The 20,561-nt window shown below is 37.7% G+C and overlaps 1 protein-coding gene and 1 long non-coding RNA gene across 8 annotated transcripts in view; one reads left to right on the forward strand and one right to left on the reverse strand.

Annotated features, from left to right (window-relative positions):
- The window catches only part of DLGAP2 (DLG associated protein 2), a 455,132-nt gene that overhangs the window by 312,656 nt on the left and 121,915 nt on the right, over positions 1 to 20,561 (forward strand). The gene's annotated exons all lie outside the window — the stretch shown is intronic.
- LOC108497156 lies at positions 4,368 to 6,465 on the reverse strand. Its single transcript, XR_001874700.1, has 3 exons — positions 5,879 to 6,465; positions 4,806 to 4,888; positions 4,368 to 4,714 (listed from the first exon to the last, which is right to left on the reverse strand). It is a non-coding gene; the product is annotated as an uncharacterized LOC108497156 (long non-coding RNA).

The raw sequence follows: 20,561 nt of genomic DNA on the forward strand, positions 1-20,561 counted from the left end.
CATTTCTCTACTCATTTTCTGATTTTCACAAGTTGTCTCTAGTAATTCTTATTCCGTTTTAAAATCAGCCCTTGAGTTCAGTTAATTGGTGCGGAATCTGCAAACTGCCAGACCAATCAACAACCTGATTGCACAAGTCAGATCTTCTTAAAATTCTATGCCAGAAGAACAAATAAAGCATATATTAATAAGACTGTGAGAATATGTAGTGAAATGGCAGTTTTAGACAACTAATACTAATGATACTGTGGAAAATGGAGATGAGAGATCCCTAAATTAATGTTTACTGGAGTTGTAAATCTCCATAACACAGTGCCATGGGTAGGCATCTATAGACATAAAGAAAGGGGTGGTATGTATAGAATTTCCTTGGGTGGGTCTGCATCATAACAAACCCTCAACTGCAAAAAAGCAGGCACCGACAAGTGAGAATCCAGTGTCTGAAGTGTTGTTAGGGACAATTATTGCCAGTAAAGGAGGCTGAAAAGAACACGGTGTTGATAGCAAGCACGGGAAAACTGAAAGAGGACTTGGGGGGAGCAGCTCATGTTGGCTCCAAGCCACAGGAGCAGGGAGTGACCAGGCACAGACCTTGCAGCTGCCCAAGGCAGGTGTGAGGGATCTCACTGCCGTTAGCCTCCACTTGGGAACAATTGTGAAGCTGTTCCTGCCTGTGTCTGCACTGGAATTAGTTGGTTCAGCAGGCAATGGAACTTCTATCCATTGAACCCAGCTTTATGCAGCTGGTTTTTTCCTTTTCAGGCACAAAGACAGTGCCTAATAAATTTTAGCAAAGTAGATACATGGTCTTTACTAACACAAAACATTTGGCAGATACTTTGGTGGATAAACAGGTTTAACAGTATAAAAAACAAGTGAGTTAGGTCAACTTAAGGTAGTCAAAGCTGGCCCCTCTACTGTAATTTATGGCTCTTCTAGATGTCTATATTTTTAGTCATTCTGCTCAGGCTCTGAGCTGGTCATTTGTGAGCAAGATTCAGACCAAAAAACCTTGCAGCCATATTTAATGTGATACAGTATGGAGCTAATAAAGCCCTACCAGGAACTGAGTTGAAGCCCAGTGCTGTGCTAATGATGACTTTCATGGCTATTGCATGGAATTTGGCTGAGGAATAATCATTGAAGCCTGTGCTTTAGCAAAAAGCTTTACAGAAACCATCAGTGCTGACAATCTCATGTTGTATTTTACCTGCAGTTTGTGAGAAGAAAGAGCTTACTCAGACATTAAGCTAATTAATAAGGCTTGCAGAAGCACAGGATTCAGAAAACAGCATTAAAGATTATGATAATTGTGAACAACACCTCTTTGAATATGATCTTTAAGACTGAATAGAGTGCCATTTAAAATACACTTTGAAAAACTACACTCTGTGTCTAACTGCCTGAGAGAAATCTCACGAGTACTTCTACATCTCTAATCATGCTACTGTGCTTTTCAGGTCTTTTTTTGCTGATCTTGGCTTAAAAGGTCAGCCATGTAACATTCATTACTTTGACCTAGCAGCATCAGGCATCTGTAGCAGTTAACTCTCTAGCTATTATTCTCTAAACATCTGGAGTGAAGGCCAGAAGCCTCAAAGTCCTGAGCTTTGAGTTTTCTCATGTTTCAACAGAAAAATTTTTCTTTTGAAAATGACACAAACTATATCTCAAGTCTATCAATAAGGCTGTAATGTGGGGTGGGAATGGGAAAGCAGGAACTGTCTGCCAGTGGTAATCCTTGCACAACTAGAATACACAACTGCATATCAGAAACAGAGGATGTGGGATTTTGGATGGTTCTTTTTTATTATTTTATGTATTTATTTATGGAATAATATCTGTCTCTAAGGCTTAATGAAGTGCTTCGAATCTATAAGGCATTAGGCTGAATAAGAACTCACATTAGACATTTTACTTTTATTTGTATCCATAGAAACTGAATGTTTAAACGTGTTCAGTTATTTTTGTCTTTGGAGTATTTATGTGCCTCAGAATTTGGACATGCTCAGAGGGAAAGTTATGATCTCAGTTAAATTGTGTTGCCTTAGGTACCATCAGCAGGTGAATGAGATGTATTTGAATGACTGGTGTGGTAAAAATAAACTCTCTAAAAAAAGAAATTCAGAACTCTGTATTTCAAATAAACTAACCCTAATGTTCCATCAACTTTTAAAATCTGCACAGTAAAATACATCCTATTTAGAATGTCCAGAACCATCACTTTCTTGTTGTTGCACCTTTGAAATCTAATTGAGATAAAGAAGGCCATTGAAGAATGATTATCAATACAATTGTGTGAAATTTAATCTCACTTGGTTTCTCAGCAGAGACATTATAATTCCTCAGAATCAAGGAAAAGCAGCTGAATTAAAGCTCACTTTATTTGCCTTTTAATGTAGAGTTTTACTAAAGAAAAACTGTCATCCAGAGTAGGAGAGCTCAGAGAATGAGGAGCTTCAGCAAATGGTCCAGTAGTAGAGAGCTTCAGTAGCAGTGCTTCAGGGAATGGTTGTTTTCAATTCTGTGACTTAGGAGAAAAAGCTGGTGTTTATTTTTATTCATTTTATTTGAATACACATAGTGTCTGAAATTCAATTGCTGGGTGTTGTTACTATATTAAATCAGTACATACTGGTATTAAAGGATCATCACTTCCTAGAAAGTATTGAGACTCTCTCTCTTTTAAAATAAATTTTATTTTAATTGCATGAAGGACAATTAGAATGAGTTATGGTGAAACTACAACAACTATCAACAAAACCAAGACAACATTCTGTCATATAATAGCTTATGTTCATTTGTTGTTTTCTGTTGCAAATCAGAAAGACAAAAGGAGACAAAGTAAAGGGAAACCATAGGAAGTGCAGGAAAGATGATACCCAGAACTTAGTGAGTGACGGACTAACCTGCAGAGCCAGAAAATTGTCAATATACAGGAGAGTACAAGCTTGATATTTATACAGATTCTGTGACATGAACACAAGCACATATTATATCTCCATAGCAAATAACTTTACTGCCTCCAAGCTACAATACAGTAGAGTCTCTAATTTTTCTTCGCAGGCTTCAAGTTAACTAAAGCACAGCCACACGTTTAGTCTGCAAGTAATAAAAATCTATGGGATCCTAAAAAGAAGTTTTCAGAAAAACATGGTAAGCAGAGTGTCTTGGAGAGGTACACTGGAAAACAGGCCAATTAACAGTGGAATTTTCATGTTTTGGGTACCCATGTACACTCAGTGATGTGCCCTTTAATTGCATGGTACTGTCAAAAAAATGCCGTTTTATAAACTAAGTCAAATTCTAGAAGGTTATATTTTCTTGGGGTATACAAATTCATTTTTTTGAGACAAGTAAATTTGCATTATCAAATGAACAGAAGGCAATCTGTTTATTAAATATACTGAGCAAAGAGCATATACTACAAATGGTGCGCTATGTCTGTGCAGAAGGTAGTCACTAAATCATGTAAAACAGATGCTAGCAAATATCTTCTTAGCTAGAAAATATCTGGCTTATGAGCATGCTGTACTTTCATTGTTGCAGTGTCAGACTTGCAAAATTATTTTTTGCTTTAAGGATGACAAATATGCTGTAGTGAAAATTGAACAGGATATGATGCTACAAAAGAATACTCAAGTACAACTCTATTCACTCATAAAAGATGGAGATAGGTTGATGTAATGTGCAAGAGAGCTAATACTTTTGCAATCAGTGTAAATGTGTAGTCTTCCTTCTTTTTATAAAGAGATTGCTAAAATCTAGAATCACAAAATAATACAAATTGTAAGGGAGCTCTGCAGAACATCTGGTCCAGGTCTCAGTCAAAGCAATGCTGACCTGGAGTTTCTCAAGGCCCTGTAGAGTCAATTTTGAACATCTCCAAGGACAGAGATATCTGCAGCCTTTCTAGGAAACTTTGTCCAATATTTGACAGCCTTCAAGGGTGCCCCATTAAGTCACATTCACCTTGTTATCCACCAGGAATCCCAACTCCTTTTCTGCAAAGCTGCCTTGGAATCAAGTGATCACCAGCTCAACTGAGGCAAGAGGCTATTATATGCCAGAGACAGGACTTGGCATTTGTCTTGCACACCACGAGTTTATTATCAGCCACTTTCTCTAGCCAGTCAGGTTCTGCTGAATAGCAGTACTAACAGCTGTCTTGCTGACCTTTCCCCCTAAACTGATACTGTTGCTGATGATGGACTCCATCACCTCCTCCAGACATTAATGGTGTTAAACAACTGACCCCAGTTTTATCTGTGGAGATGCCACTAGTATCCAGCCAGTGGCCAAGGTTTTTATCAGTCATCACAACACTGCAAACCCAGCTGTCCAGCTGATTTTGCACTCACCATAAGAATGGGTAGTCCACCTATCCAAATCCATGCCTGTGGATATATGAATGAGGTTAATTATACTAATAATACATGTGGTAATCATGAATATTAATGAATTGCATTCATGTTATTCTCACTGAAAACAGTACGCTTCCAGTACACGATTAGTATTTAGTCAGTATACTTGGATGTTTCTGGCTATGCAGCTGTTTCCACTTGGATTCAAAGTCTCTTTGGAATTGAATATTTCAGATACAGATATTATCTTATTCTGCGTTTGAGTACTGTTCCAGATGGGCTGATAAGGGATTATTTCTAGAAGCAGCATCACTATATGGCTAAATTCTACAGGTCTGATCCCAAGAAAGCTGAAATGAATGAAAATAGTCCCATAAATGTTTCTAGGTTTTAAATGAGACTCAGTGAACTCCCAAGTTCATGTTAAACAAATGTACTTACATTATTGAGGCACTGGTGAGAACAGCAGCAAAGAGTGTTAAGGAAGCATCTTAAGTATGAAGAACTGTTGTTTAAACCGTAACCTGTAACATTTTATTAAATTTACAAGATTTCACTACAAATATTCATGTACTGCTCATCACATAGAGAATTCAGATGGGGGTGAGGCAATAATGTTTTAGGCCAGGATCTCAAGCAAGATTCTCAAAAGAGTTTTGGAAGCACATGGGGTATTTAAAATGCATTAAAAGTATCAATGTAGATATAGGTCCTTGTTCTGAAACATCCACCCAGAGTAGATGTTGTATTAGTACTGAAATATTATAGTGAAAAACACCAAAGATATATAAATACATGCACACAATGATAAACTCTGGTGCTTTGAGAAATATTCAAGAACAACAGTTTTACCTTGTCGTTAACTTAGCTGTTTTTGAAGATGCTTTTTCCTTTTCCCATCAAATTAGAAACTTGTTCACATCAAATGTCAGTCCTATGTGATAATCTCTTTCATAAAGAATCTTCAAAAACCTTGTTATCTACATTATAAAAAATGTATGCTTGTATGCTTTCACCTAGGAATTTGAAAGTCTTCAAGTAATATGGGATTAGAGATGGTTCTGGAAGTTTTGAGTCACATATTTAAAACACTGAAAGAGCCCTGGTACTAAAATGATTCATCCACCTTTTTGTAAAACAGATGCACATTATTTAAGATAAAAGTACCTGAAATTTATTAGTTGCTTAGGCTTTTTTATACTTTTTTACTTTTCATTGTCTTTCATAAAGCCTTCCATTAGCAATGAGACTCCTAGTACACTTTGTACAGGAAGGTGAAGCAACCAAGTGAAAAGTCAAAAGAGTAATTTCTCTGAAAGAACTTTTGTAATAATTTGAGATGAATCCTTATATTGACTTGGTCAACTCCACTCAGCTTTCTGCACCAAAAATCAAGCTAAATAACTCAGATCTGTTTCATACTGATACTACTTACAAGCTACTTGTTTGTACACTTTGATAAGTACATACAGAACAATCAGGCCTAAAATAATCTACTTTGTTTCTGCTACTACCTGGATTTTTCAAAAGTTGCAGTTATTCTTTCTTCATTGTTTGAAGTTGTTCCCACTGAGAAGCACTGTCATGTTTCGGGGATGATGCAAGGTACTGCTTTCTTGGAGAAACTCTGCATTAAATATAGGTCATTGTAACTACACTGAGTTTGATGTACCAGTTGAGGGAATTTAGGGTCACGTACATGCAAAAGCTTGGCTAACAGTCAGGACTGTCACAAACCGATGATGAGGGTACTACATTGTGTAAGTTTGGTCTGGCTCTCTTGCTGAGTCCAAGCTGTCTCCTCCCCCCTCCCGCTCTCTCAAGCAAGGGAAAAAACAAACAAACCACAGAAAAACCGAAAGAAGCCCAAACGAAACGGAATTGTATCAAAAATATATATTCACATATATTTACAATTATATGTATAATTTGAATAAATTGCACACACGATAGGGAGCTCCTGGGGGGAAAAAAGGAAAAGAGAGGGGGGAAACAGGGATAAAAAAACCCCAAAAACAAATATCCTCCAAATATACCCATTAATAGGAAGCTAGTGAATAAATACAAAAACCGAATTAAATACTTCCCTGAACGAGACAGCAGAACTGTGTGGAGCACCAACCAACTCCCCCACGCCTCCCAGAGGGGCTGAAGATAACGGCAGTTCTACACAGGCAGGCCTTGGCCTATACAAGCAAAGACCTTCTGTGGAGAGACCTGTTGTCTTCAGCCACTGGAAGAGAGAAGAGAGCGAGCTCTCTTATCTCCGCCTTATTTATATGTTGTGTTACGCTAAAGGATGATATGGAATACTTCCTTAGATTTCTGACTGCTCTTGCTAAGGAAGGCCTAAAAAATCCAAAAGCCAACCCACTACATACATGGCCACAAGAAAGAGCTGCCTCTCTCCTTCCGCCCTGCTGCCAGTCAGAAAAGGCACGCTGAACCACAGTAGTGCAAAACACCCAAGGAATAGAATCGGTACCATTACCTGCCAAAAGTTGACAGGGTTGTCACAGCATTCCTTTGTTATTCAACAGAAATAGCATTTCTGTCACAGCTGATAATATGTTTAGATTGCAGTACCTCCATATGACTCTGGTAGAGAATCATTTTGTATTCTATGGTTGAAAAAGTAAGGCAGGGGAAAAAAATCAGATTTTTCATAATCTAATGACTTCTGTATATTGAGCTAGGCCCAATTTGAAAATTTCAATATCACAAACATGAAATATATAATTTTCAGGTCCAATGTCTTTTCAGTTGCACAAAGGTATATTAAAAAATACATTGTACATGGCTTTTGTAGGATATTGATTAGACTTTCATGTTTAAATAATACCACTGTAAACCCATCAGCTTGAGATTAAAGTTCTTTGTACTGCTTAAGTATTGGGAAGTGTATCCTCATACAGCTTTTGAAACTGCTATTCATGAGCTATCAGTTACTTTGAACACTGCAGTAGAGAAAGAAGTGTGACGTTTGTGTTTTGTAGTTCTTAATATGCTTTATACATGTATTATTAATAATAAGATAGGGAAAAGTGAATATGTTTGTTTTAGGCAAGTGCACTTCTTTGCTTTAAACTGTCATGAACACTTTAATCTTTTTATATTTCCCATTTTACTTGAAGTCTGTATGTAAATTGAAGATATGTTATTAAAAAACTGACAGGTCATACAGGATCTGATCCTGAATTATGAATATCTCTTAAAACTGAAAAGTTGCAATTGCACAGAATTAAATGGAGAATCATATACAAAGAGAGAAAAGTGAGAGATTTTGTAGAATCATGTCCTTTAGTTAGAGGAGTCTCATGCTTCTTTACTTAATTTCTTTCTGTTTCAAACTGGAACAAATCCCAAGTTTTTCCTGAATTTTTGTTATTTGCATTTGTGCTACACTTCGAATTTCAGCTGGTTCTCCAGAAATGCCAGAGATTCCCCACTACTTGGGCTTCAGTTTAGGATGCCTTTGAGAAGGGACCAGGAAACAAATCTATTTGTGTGTACATGGGTTTTCCCCATATAAAAAACTCAGTATATGGGTTTTCCATTTACTCCCATGAAACAGAATTTACGGTTTGTCCTCCTGAGTGTTTTGTGCATCATGTCCAGATCTCAAGTCATAGAAATAAATTTCTATAATCTATTTTTTATTTTTTGCTGACTTTTTCTAATGTCTTTGTAAGGAAGAATAATGCTATTAAATAAAAATCCATGAAGAAAATATATACATATGTGGAATTAGATACTTTTCTGCATTGCAGTAGCAATCATAAAAGTTACAAGTCCTCCTCCTTCAGCTACTTTATTTTATTCCTTTGAAATAAATACTAAGAGATCATTTGTAAAATATAGTAAAAGAATCTCAGGATGAACCCAGATGTTGAGACATGCCAGTGTCAAGACCTCTGCCCCTCCACCTTTTAACTAGTTACTTAATTACTTAACAGTTTCTGGTTTGGGATGACAGACAGCTTTTAATCAATGTCAATGTATTACTTGTTCCTGTCTTATCATTTCCCCACTAGTTTCTGATGTGACAGCTTATCAAATGCCTGGGTGAAATCCAGATAGATTGCAATCTATCAGCTTGGTCACCCTTTCAAAGAACTCAGGTTAGTTTAGCAAATAAATATTGATATTCGGGATTTTTTTCTGTCTGTCATCCTCTAAGAAGCATACTCTGTTTTTCGTAATGAACGATACGAATGTTTTGCCCAGAGGACAGATTAGTCTCTAAGGAGTGTCATTTTTCACTCCTGTTCATTTCTTGAGTGGAGTGGCTAATGTATTTAACCCTTTTCAAGTTGCTGGTCTGTAACAGCACGAGCTTCATCAAGACAGACTATTTCTGAAGGTCCGGGTGGATGCCACTCTGCTACTAGGGATAAAGGGGGGAAAAAATCAACTTAAAAATAGGTCTGTTCAAGTATACTGATGATTTTTTAAGCTATGTCACCTGCTATAGCAACTTGTACAGGGAAAGCCTAGAAATCTCCTGTTTGCAATTTCAACCAGTTCACTGTGTTTTGCAGTTGGTTGCGCGCTGCTGGGCTCTGTAAGCATAGCAGAGAGAAATCAAATGTTGGGCTCGGCTTCTGAAAGGTTAAAGTAAACAATGAAAACTGAAGCAAGAGCTGTTTCATGGGGTGTGGTTTTTACCGTCAATATCTTGCATACCACAAAAGGTAAGGACAGGCTCTCCAGTGGCAGTCCCTGGCAGGAGATCCACCAGCTCTGTTCCACGCTCAGTGGGTATCACCTTCCAGTTCTCTGTGCCTGCCTCCAGAGAGGGAGGCGATCAGGGAACGATGTGGCTTGGGGGATTCAGAGTAAGAATAGGAAGAGCATGTGATGCAGCTCTGAGCTGCTGAGGGTTAGGATTCCCACCTGTGGCATGAGAGGTCTTTGTGCTGCACCCCATGCTGACAATGTGTGTTACCATGAGTGTCGCTGAAAGATCAGGCTCTTGTGGAAATTTGAACAGAAATCAGCTGCCTGACCTGTGATTTTTAGAGGGTAGTAGAGCTCAGGAAGGATTCAGAAGCCTAGTTTCCCAGCAGTAATGTTTCAAAAATCATATTACCAGAAGGTGAATTTTCTCACCAACAAAGAGGCTACCAGTGAAAAACAGAAGATGCTGGATAATTTCCTGACCTCTCTTAGCAGCTGATTTTACTGATGTCCATAGTTAAGGTTTCCTGAATCTTGTATCTAATTTCTAAAATCTAGGTCATACCAAGTGGCACACAGTATAGTAAATCATTTGTGTGCATTAAGTGGGTTTCTTTCCATTTGCAGTCTCCAATATGATTACAACTACCCTTTTGTTGACTAACTCATTCAGGGGCTTTTCTCTGATATATGCTTACTCCAGTCCTGTAAGACTCCTATGCAAATTTATGGAAAGTTCAATGTTAACTCTTCTAGTGTTGAGTTATTGGCCTGCTCTCCCATGCAAGGACAACAGGCCACATGACCTTCTTAGGTAAAGATGAAGGCTTGATATTACTTCTTTGACATAAAGAAAATGCATACATTCTGCTAATGAAAGGTATTACTTGGAAATTAGTTCTGTAATTCAGTTCAAGTGTGTGGACGTTAAATAACTCTCATAGTACAGAGTCACCAATCAGAACCAATCTATTCATTTCCATCCCTTTATAAGTAAGGATCTTTTCCTACTATTTTATCCTTTGATTTTCCCTCTATTTCATCCCATAGAGAAGGACAAAATTTAATATAGTTCCTTAGATGTGAATTTAAATACATATATTAACTGGCTTATTTAATCATCTGTGCATATGACCAACTGTATAATACCTGCCAAACCAATTAAAAGATAGCACTGTCAAAGGAACTTGGCAGTATATAATGGGGGATGAGGGGAGGGAAATTAGAATAAAGACATAGTGCTCATCCTGCAGAGTTTCTGTGGCTGGTTTGCATTCTGTTTCCCCAGGCAGCAGGGAATGCACACAGCACTGGATAAGATACAGTCCTTGAGTCTGACAAACGACACAAGCAGAGTTTTAAGATCTGTAATTACACCCACTATACTGTATTTCTGTAAATAAGTTAACTTATTTTTATGAAGGAATAGATATAGAAAAGTTACACTCATTTTCTATATAAGGTAAAAATTATAATATCGAGGCAGTCAAGGCTTGCCTCCCATGTCCACATCCTCAGCTCACTCACAGTCTATAATTTTTTTAAAAATTACTTTATCTTTCTATCCACTTTTTTTAATGACAGTGGTACAAATACAGACTGGATCTTCCTGTAGTATTTAGTTCCAAACAATGACTATTGTAAAAGCTTCAAAACTTGGGGGGAGGGGGTGAAAGAGGGACAAAGAGATTCTTTATCCTATACATGATTTGTAATTAGCAATTGTGCACTGCTTTGGCATCATTAGATGGAGTGAGTCTAAAAGAATGTTATGTTTCTCCTGTGTCACTTCAGCATGATAAGATTTACTGTAATGCTGAACGATAAATTTTAGTAGCATCTTGCAGTGCTAATTAATTGTAAATGTTACTCTGCAAATTATGTCCTTTTCATGGAGGCAGGAAGGGTTCTGTGTGATTCTAGTTGCCATGTAAATAAAAAAGAATGAAAGACCATGCTACACTTGCTCCCAAAAGTCTTATTGAAATTGCCTATTTTAGAACACGGATATAAAATGTTATGTAATTGAGGTAAGTGTTAATTCTACTTCAGTGGACATTTCCGACACAAGTCTCCAGGGAAATCCAATCCCAAATAAGAAATGAAATCAGCGTAAATGAGGTTCAGCTTTTTACTGTGCTTTTCCAAATACAGATTATCCTTAAATACAGCCCCAGGTTTGTGGCATCCAGTGTACTAGCAAGCTATGCAGATTTTACGTACTGCACCAGGCTGCCATTCAGAAATAAATAAAATGAATAAAGTGCAAACTCGAGCTTCTCTCCATGGCAACCACTGCATCGCTTGAGCTTTGTGCCGCTTCCTGAACAACTGCACATTGGAAAATAAGACAGCAGCCAGCACAGGGAAAAATAATAGGGAGAGGCACATAAAATCCACCCAGGCTGTCAGGCATGGTCTTTGTATAGACTGTTTAGGGCTGCATTTTTAACTTTGTTTCAGTATGTTCTGTAGTAGATTCTAGTTTCTCCTCACTGTGGCAGGGGGGACAGAAGATGGGAGAACTAAAGCTGGGATGATACAGACTCTTCTTCCCTGCAGTGGCCTCATGCAACAGCCTTGCCCCACTGCAAGTCTGGTGGCAGGAGGCAGAGCAGGAGAAAGGACAGGCTACCCCTGGATATTTCCAGAGCCATCAGTATCAGGACACTGCAGCAGTTCTTCCCAAACACATATGGAGCTGCACTTGAAAACAAGCCACAACAGCCAGGCAGCAAAGCAGGCTGTGGCAACAAGTAACGCAAGTCCCCGAACTGTATCCAGCCCTGCAAAAGTTGTCAGTTGTACTTAACCTCTTCCACTGAATCCCTTTTAGTAAGTAAAATGGGACATAGTAAGTGGCTAAACTGTCCCCTCTGAGGACAATTTTCTCTTATTAAAAATGTCCTGGAGAAAGAGCCCCAAAACATGGCCGGGTGCTGCCTGATGGGAGGCCAGGTGGGAAGGCTTTGTCCAGTTCCAAGTGTTCTAATATTCAAACCCCATGGAGGAAATAGGAACAGCATTTACACACCTGCCCCAATCCCCTTTACAAATTTCCAGATAAATATGTTGGAAACAGGTAGACGTCAAGATGCATAAACATGGGCTATGCTTTTTTACAGTTTTGCACTTTGGGCAGAGACATTCAAGCATGGCTGGAAGACCAAGCTGCTGAAAGGACCAGACTTGCTTTGCATTCAGAGCACTGATATCAATAGGAATAGGTTGGGAGTCCTCTAGAAAACGTCTTGTCTCACTGCAGAGATGTGATTCCTGTGGTGTTTCTGATACTGTTCCTTCTTAATAAAGTTCATAGTGGAATTAGATACAGTAGTGCCTCATGCAGTGTCAAAGAACAAAGTTCATGACCCTCAGCTCCACCATGTGGAGTCTAATAGGTTTCTTTGCTAAAGCGTTCTACATACTCATCAATATTAGTTTTTTGGTCCTTGATACTATATGAGAGATGGAAACTTTATATTCGGACTTTATAAGTGTACACCAAGCAAGTGTACATAAGTGTATTAAGTGTGCATTTTGCACCTATATATATATATATATGCACGCTTCCTTAGCCCATTTCCAAACCTAAAAATAAAAGCATTTTCAGAAGTGATTGTTTTAAATCCATTTTATGTTATATATAAAATGTTAAGCCCGTTTCATATTATACAAGCATTTTCTTACAATTTGCAAATGTGCTGCTTAGAGAATTGCTAACTTACCAGCACTGTGACAAACATCAACCAGTGCTGAATCAGAAGATAAGTGACTATTGAAAGAATTAATGCAGGGATGAGGAAAAAACACAACTCTCTCCTTTTTAGGTAGGAATAAATTGACTATAAATGTCTTTGCAGAATACTTTCTTATCAGATCAGCAGGTCAATTTGCCAAGTGAATGTCCTAGTCACTGGATTAGAGAAACACGCTCTTCAGGGGTCACTGAATACTTAATTATTTAAACAAGATGAAACAGCTCTAACTAAAGAGAAAATAACATTAGCCTGCTGTTTAGGGTACTCAGCTGTCATTGAGAGATGTAGAGTCACGTCCCTGCATTAAGACAAGCAGCGTATAGACACCAAGCAGGACATCTGACCATTTGCCTTTTGGCTGTTCTTTAATAGCACTGTTTACATGTCAACTTCCTCATGAAAATTTTTTAATTCTGATTTTTGCCCCAATGAAGATTAAGACTCAAGCTTTAAATACTTTAAAAAGTATTATTTATGAAGAAGAAGAAGCTGGGTAGCTAGACATCCTGATTAATTTTCAGAAACAATTTTAGGTCTTTTTTTTCCTACTGAATATGCAAAATTTGGTGGATTTAGTCAAATGAATTTATTAAGGGAGTGTAAATACGTCTGTATATCACTGGGACAAGGGGAGGTCAAAGGCAAAAAAAAATGTCAGGAGGAGAGTAGTCAGCAATATCATTTTACTGATGCCATTGTCTGGCAGCTACTTGGGAATTTTTTTTCCAATTTAAAGGAACACCTTCAAGGCTGCAGTTTCTCTATGGCCCATTTTCTATAGGCAAACATTGAGCAGCGTTGCTCTTCTAACCATGCCTTGTACAAGAGATGCTCTCTGCTAGATGAACTGCTGCACTTAGAGTCAGTCAAGGTCTCTTCTTCTTTGTTGGACTCCTGTAGACTCGGGTAAAGTGGCAGCCTGCTGGGAAAAGCAGAGAAAAAAGCTGAAGACAGTGCTTGAATGTCATCCCATTACCAGTGAGGGCTATTCAAACATGCGTCTTCCTTGTTTCAGGTCATAGCTATATGGTACTTTTGTACACATAGTCAAGTACATATGTCATCCTTAATGCAGACATTTTAGAAAGCTGTGCCATTTAGGCTTATTTAGGCTGTACATTTTACAGGCTGACTGTGACAGCTCTGTGCTATAGCATAATTCTTGAGAGTTTTTCTAATATAATTTCTTGAGGGAACACAAAATAGATAACATAATTAGGGTGGAGCTTATGGAGCTTTTGAGATGCATGTAATAGCAGGCTCAAGATGTGGAAATTTCCTTTTATTAGTGTGAGGGCCATATGAAACTCACTGACTTCAGAAAGAGCTGTATTTTTATGTCCAAAGGTAGATTTGAGACTTCAAGACATAGTTTATGTGTGTTATGCTCATATGGTTCCTGGAAATCACTGTAATGGGTGTTTTACAGAGATATGTACAAAAGCTCAAAATCACTTCAAAGCACAGTTACTCTTTGAAGTATCCAGCTAAGACTAATCATCTTATCAAAATTCGAAGTGACACATTGAAGTAGCCATTTGGATGCTGTATCGAGATAGTAAAGGCTCAGAATGAGACTTACTTTGTATATCTATACTGCTCTAATGTCTCTGCAAATCACAGACACATCTTAAGCCACTTTTAACTAGTTTTGTAAGTACTGGTTGCAGACCAGCCATTGTAGACTACAGCTTTGTGGGACTTAGTCAATACACCTCTTTATTTGTACCCTGTGCTCAGTGTTTTGCAGCAGCAAAACATCTGGAAACACCAGCTTGGAGGAACTATTGCTGATTGCAATGTAATCAGAAACTTTGTGGGAAGTTGAGGGAGCCAGTTTTGGTTCTGGGTCTAAAACACTATTTTCTAGATAGACCCAAGGTTGTTCTGTCCTGCTCCAGGGCAAATGAAAGCTACTAGAATGTGTCTAACAGCATGCTGACCCTAAGCTAATACAGCTTCCCTTGCCAGAACCTTATTAGCTCAGACTCATCACCATGCTAATTGCTTTTCATATCTTACAAACATAAGCTATGCAGAATGGACAAGTGAACACATGTCTGCTTATAAATAACTATTCAGACACTAAATGAGCCAAATTGTCTGGTGGAAATGGAAGTGAGACACAGACTCTTCTTGAGTCCAACTGTTTACTCTGGTTTTCCTATAAAAGCCTGAATACTGTGTGTCTCAGAATGGATGTGAAAGGAATTTGGTACACCAAATTACATTAGCTGAGTTTTCCTCTGGTTCTTTTTCATCTCCATGGAAAGCATACCAAATCTCAGGTTTCCACTTGGCATAAAAGAGCAACAGCAAATCTTTTGGTGTGATTTGTCTGTTGAAACAGAGAAATAACTAGAGACTGTTTATTAGTCTATGAAGAGCAACCGACTCATTGTTTCTGTCTTTAATGGTTCTTTTGTGTTCATAGCTTATCTGAATACTGCATTAACCGGGAATTCAGGAGACCTAGTTATTAATGTAGCCCATGACATGACTTCTGGCAACAAAACATGACTTCACTGTTTCCCAGTTCATAAATTATGAATAGTGACACCAACTACCACCTATTCCATCAAGAAATCTGAGATGTAGTGATGAGGAGAGGTATATACTAGAGAGAGCTATTATTATAATCATTATTTATTTCTTGGTTAACTGAAAAATAATTGATGGCTAATATTTAGTGCATTTAAGTATTAAGATAGGACATTTTAGAGATATCTTGAGAGGGCTGCTCAGTGCAAAACATTAGAAACAGAGTTTGAGGGAGTAAATTAAATAGGTGAAAAAATGCCTACCTTGTGTCTCCGGAGGGAATTTTCTACTCCCTACCTAGTACAGTATGTTCAAGATGAACAAAATTAGTGACAAAATGTTAGATCCTGAGGGAACATTAGTGCAGATCTGAGATCTAAATCTTTGGACTCTTACTTAAGAAGAAATATGATTAGATCCTGCTTAGATAGAGAGGTGGATTTATATATGTATGTAGTCAGACCAGCTTTGAGAATCTAGATCCCCTTGTAAATCTAACCCTGAAAGAGAATTCTCTAAGTTTGAAATAGGAACTATTATTTGTCAAAATGATTGCTTAAATTCTGGTATCTCACATCTATGTTAGTGCCAGAACAAAGATGTGAACCATACTTCTTCTCAGAATCAATTCATAGTCAATTATGTGCAAATATGTGAACTTCACAAGAGTAATACAAGTGTATACACAGTCATGCACAGAGAGGAAGCAGATAGGAATTAATGCCTGCAGAAAAGGAGACTAATATACAGAAAGTTTCTGAGACCCTTTTCATCTTTGCAGCTTTCAATCTTATATTTCTATTAGAGAAGAAAATGTAAGAAGGAAAAGCAAAAGAAGGAATTGGTGGATAAATTTTGAAACAGTGTGTAATGTACTACAGACTGCCTTTAGCTCCATGTTAATGTTTTTCACAAGCCAAAACGTTCTTTTTGCTAACAAGTAAAAAAGAAAATCTCATAAATGAAGATTGGGAGGAGAGAGAGAGAACTGCTTCATTTCTTTAGCAATAGTTTGGCAACAGCTGTAGCACAGTTGAGTTCTTATAAGTGTAGTGGGAAAAAGCTGCACCATTAATGGTAATTCATCTTATGTTGTTCTCCGGTCTCTGACTATTATCTAAGTGCTTTGTGCCAATTGTAATAAAATAGCCAGATTTCTCATTATAGGAAGCATAAATTGCTGAAGGTGAATGTATTATGAAGAAAACTGTCAGTGTCATAATTGTGCACTCCTGTCACTAAATTGCATAAAATATATACATTTATGAATATGCTAACCCTCAACCCATTTACTGGTAGAGTAACTGGAAGAGTGTGCACTGGGAATGTTTTATTCTTTTTGCCATTTTTATTGCTACATAGCCTGTAGAGATCGCACATTACAATATATTTGAAAAGTATTACAAATAGGTCAGTATGCCACTATTTTCCCAGTCACAGTCAGACACTTGTCATAATATCATTTTAGAAATTACAAAATCATTTGGGCAATAAATTAACTTCTTATTCAAGAGAAATAAAAATAAGTCAATGTAAGTTAGGCTTTTGTTAAAAATATGAAGTCAACTGGTTTTACTGATGAAACACATGCTTCTTATATATAAATCTTTTAAATGCTTCAGGTGATAGTCATCAAAGAAATACTGGCTAAGATCATTTTAGCAGTTTAATATTAATAAGTAGCTAGCTCTCACACATTGAAATTAAAATACTATTTATTATGAAAGTCATTACATTTTGGTATTTTAAAAACAGCACTTGTATAATATGAATAACTTGGGCTTTGATATCTCCAACAGGAGTAGTTCCTAACTGTAAGAGTTAAAACATAGTCGACCAATCTAAATTTACTCAGTTTTAGGATTGTTTACAAAACCCATGATGCAATTATCATGTATTAGATAAAATGATGCATCAGAAATACATTTCCCCAAATAAGAAGTCTTGAGAAGATGTGGATAGGGTAGAAAGAAGGACTGTGGAAATTCAGAAAGAGAAAAGGGAAGAACTCCAAATTCTTCTTGGCCACTGCCAATAAATGAGTTCTGTGTTGTTCAAGTTACCATCCTAGTTACGAGAAAGGATTTTGAGATAAAAGAGATGAAAAATAGAAACCAGAGTTTCCATCCTCAAGAAAAATGAGAGAAGAGAATGAGACACATTGAATGTATCCACCAAGTATTTTTAGTGCTTCACAGCTCTCTGTTGGGTGCTCCATCCATCTGCATGCTAGAGGGACTTGCTTTCCCCAAGCTCTTTTTCCTGTACATCAATAGGAGCTGGAATATGCTCCAATCCCAGTTTTAAACGAGAGACACCGCTCAGCTGACCTATGCACCCAAAACTGCCTGGCCTTAAAGTTAGCCAAGATGCTAGAGCAGAGAAGAAGGAATAAGATTGCATGTACAAATTAAAACTGTACTTTCTTGATTTATCATTCAGTTCTTTAGCTTCACTTATAATTTTGAAATCAAGAAAATTACTCTGTTCTTCTCCTGTCGATATGTTTAGAATGACCTTAGGTAATGCTGGCAAGCACAAATGTCTCGGACAAAACTTAATTCAGGATTAAAATGTCAAATATATGTGTCTACAGGCAAACTAGATGTCTAAGTTCCCATGATAATCAGTGAAGGTCTCATCACTGGGGCCTTAGCCCACAGTACAGATTCCATTTGACTGTATTGAATGAATCTTGAAGTATGTGGCAGCTCAGATGCCTAGGGCACATGTAGATGCCTTCATTAAGTGTGTAGTTATTATGGGTGAATTAAATCTCACCTATCATTTCTTAACCAAAGAATAAGAAATTGTAGTCAGATGTTTAGGAATTTTTTGCCTTAATACATCATGGCTGTAAGAGCTGTTGCTGCTCTTAACATTCCAGCATAGGGTAGATATTGTATCTACATCTATGCAGAAACACTCCAAGGAATAGTGCTGGGTAATGAAACCATGTGGCATGACACTTTTCTTAGTAAATGTGTCAGCCTCCAAAACTTGCATGTGCACATGGATGCAAGCATAGCAAGTATCCATTACAAATGGTGGTGATCTGTTCATCTCCCTGCAGCGTTCTGATCCCACACCACTGCTGGCAACACTATAGGACATTGGTTTTTTTTGCTAGAGGCTCAGACAAAAACCACGCAGCCGACCAATCTAACAATTTATCCCCATATCTGACTACACATCCGAGCCTGGGGGTGTTCCTGGGCATTGTTTAATTTATTAGTGTACTTATACCTTGTAGGTAGTACTTCATCTATATATCTTGCAGGCGTTTCCTTTGAATCCAGCATGATCCGGCTGGACTGGAAGAGTGTTACAGTGCTGTGAATAAAATAAAGCAGTTTGGTTTCAGATGAAGAAAAAAATCCACAAACACCAATCCAAGAAATCAAGAAAAGATGTTCATATTGCTTTGTTTCCACTTATCTTCCACAGCTTATGATAACTCACTTATTGGTACAATGATGCAACATTTCTCAGGATTTTCTAGTAATGCACACAGAACAAGTGGCATAGGAAGGTGAATGGTACCATAGAAACAGAATTTAGACATCACCTTGAGCAGGATGGTAGCGTAGTGTAGGACTAACAAAAGCATATATAATAATGTTAAGTATAGTCTAAATGTGAGTGATTTTTACATGGAAATAGAGGATAACTCAATAAATTTATGTTTGCCCATTTTCCAGCCCCCCTCCCCCAAATCTATCTCACAGGACAGTGAGATATGAGATTGTTATTCTACAGTGCCGTGCCTACTGACTTTCAGAAGTAACGAGTATATTTTGATATTGTATTTGAATACATTCTCAAGTCATATTTCTTTTCATCATTTTTAAAGTTAGCTTGAAGTGTGCTGGAAATCTCTCTCATTATCGACTTCAGTGCAAACTTAAATTATGACAGCAGATAAAAAAACAATAAAACTCAAATGGTCCTATGCAACAGCCTAGTCCAAGGAAAACCACTAGCTTTTTTAATAAAATATGGATTAGGTGAATAGCAATGTTTTCTTAATACTTATGTTACCAGCTTCTCTTGAAATTACTTCAATTTAGAAGAAAAGTAGGTTGTTTTCCTTGTTTCATTCTTTTGTTTGCTTATGCATGTTACCTTTTCCTCCAAGTGTTGCTGAAGTGTTGCACCTACCAACAGATTTTGGCATCTGTGTGCTGAATCTAGTCTTTATGTTGCAATGTCATTACTGGGAGCATCTCTCTGCATGTTTGAGATTCTCCATCGAGCTATTCTGGTCTATAAATTGCAACATTTTGGTGAAATAAAATTCTGTATTATGAATTTCCCTAATCATTTTGAATGAGCTGTCACAGTACGCTAGGATGCCTAGAATGGACGCTTTAGGATCTAGGACATGAAAATTAAACCAGTTTGTAACTAGCAGTTGCTTGGTATTTTATAACCCTCATATTTGCAATCATTATATTTATGAGACTGCAAGCTGGAGAGGGGCAAACGGAGATCAGGGGAGGTGTAAGGGTATGAACTGTCTCAGTGTGTGGGAGCAGCTGCTGCCGTGGGAGCTGTCCGGGCGATGAGCAGCAGTAGCGAACAGGTGGACGGACACACAGCCCTTCCATGAGCGTTGCACATTCCATCCCACTCCATTCCACTTCATCTCAGCACTGCTTGCAGTGGACCCATTGCAGCCACTTTGTCAAGGAAGACCTGAATACCCTCAGAAATAGAAACTTATATGTCTGAAGAGTATAGCTGTATTTCGTGCTACAGAGATTGAGTAGCTGAATCGGAAAGACTGTCACTTACTCAAGGTTCCAAATCAAACCAGCAGCAAAACCAATAAGTTCCGTATTCACAGCCTTCCCTCATTTGCCCAGATGTTGCCACTTCACCATTATTTTCTCTTTTTTATTTTTTCTTTTTTTTTCCTCAGAAATTAAACTGCAGTTGTGAATTTTAATTCATCTCATTTTGAAAGGCCAGGGCATGAGAGCCTCGACATGCACTGGAAAGCATGGCCAGTGGTATTACCTTGTCTCTTGTAAATTGAGAATAGAATATTGAATTCAGTTTTGTGTATTAAATGAAATATTTATCACAAGAAATTTAGGGAAAAGGATGTTGAAAGGTCAAATTTTCCATTATGGTCTAGCACAGAAAGGACAGCACAGATCTTCAGAGAATAGCTGAGGTAAAAATACTACTTTATTCTTAACCTTGCCCT

This window comes from Lepidothrix coronata, unplaced genomic scaffold, assembly GCF_001604755.1.
Source record: "Lepidothrix coronata isolate B3197 unplaced genomic scaffold, Lepidothrix_coronata-1.0 Scaffold45, whole genome shotgun sequence".
NCBI lineage: Eukaryota > Metazoa > Chordata > Aves > Passeriformes > Pipridae > Lepidothrix > Lepidothrix coronata.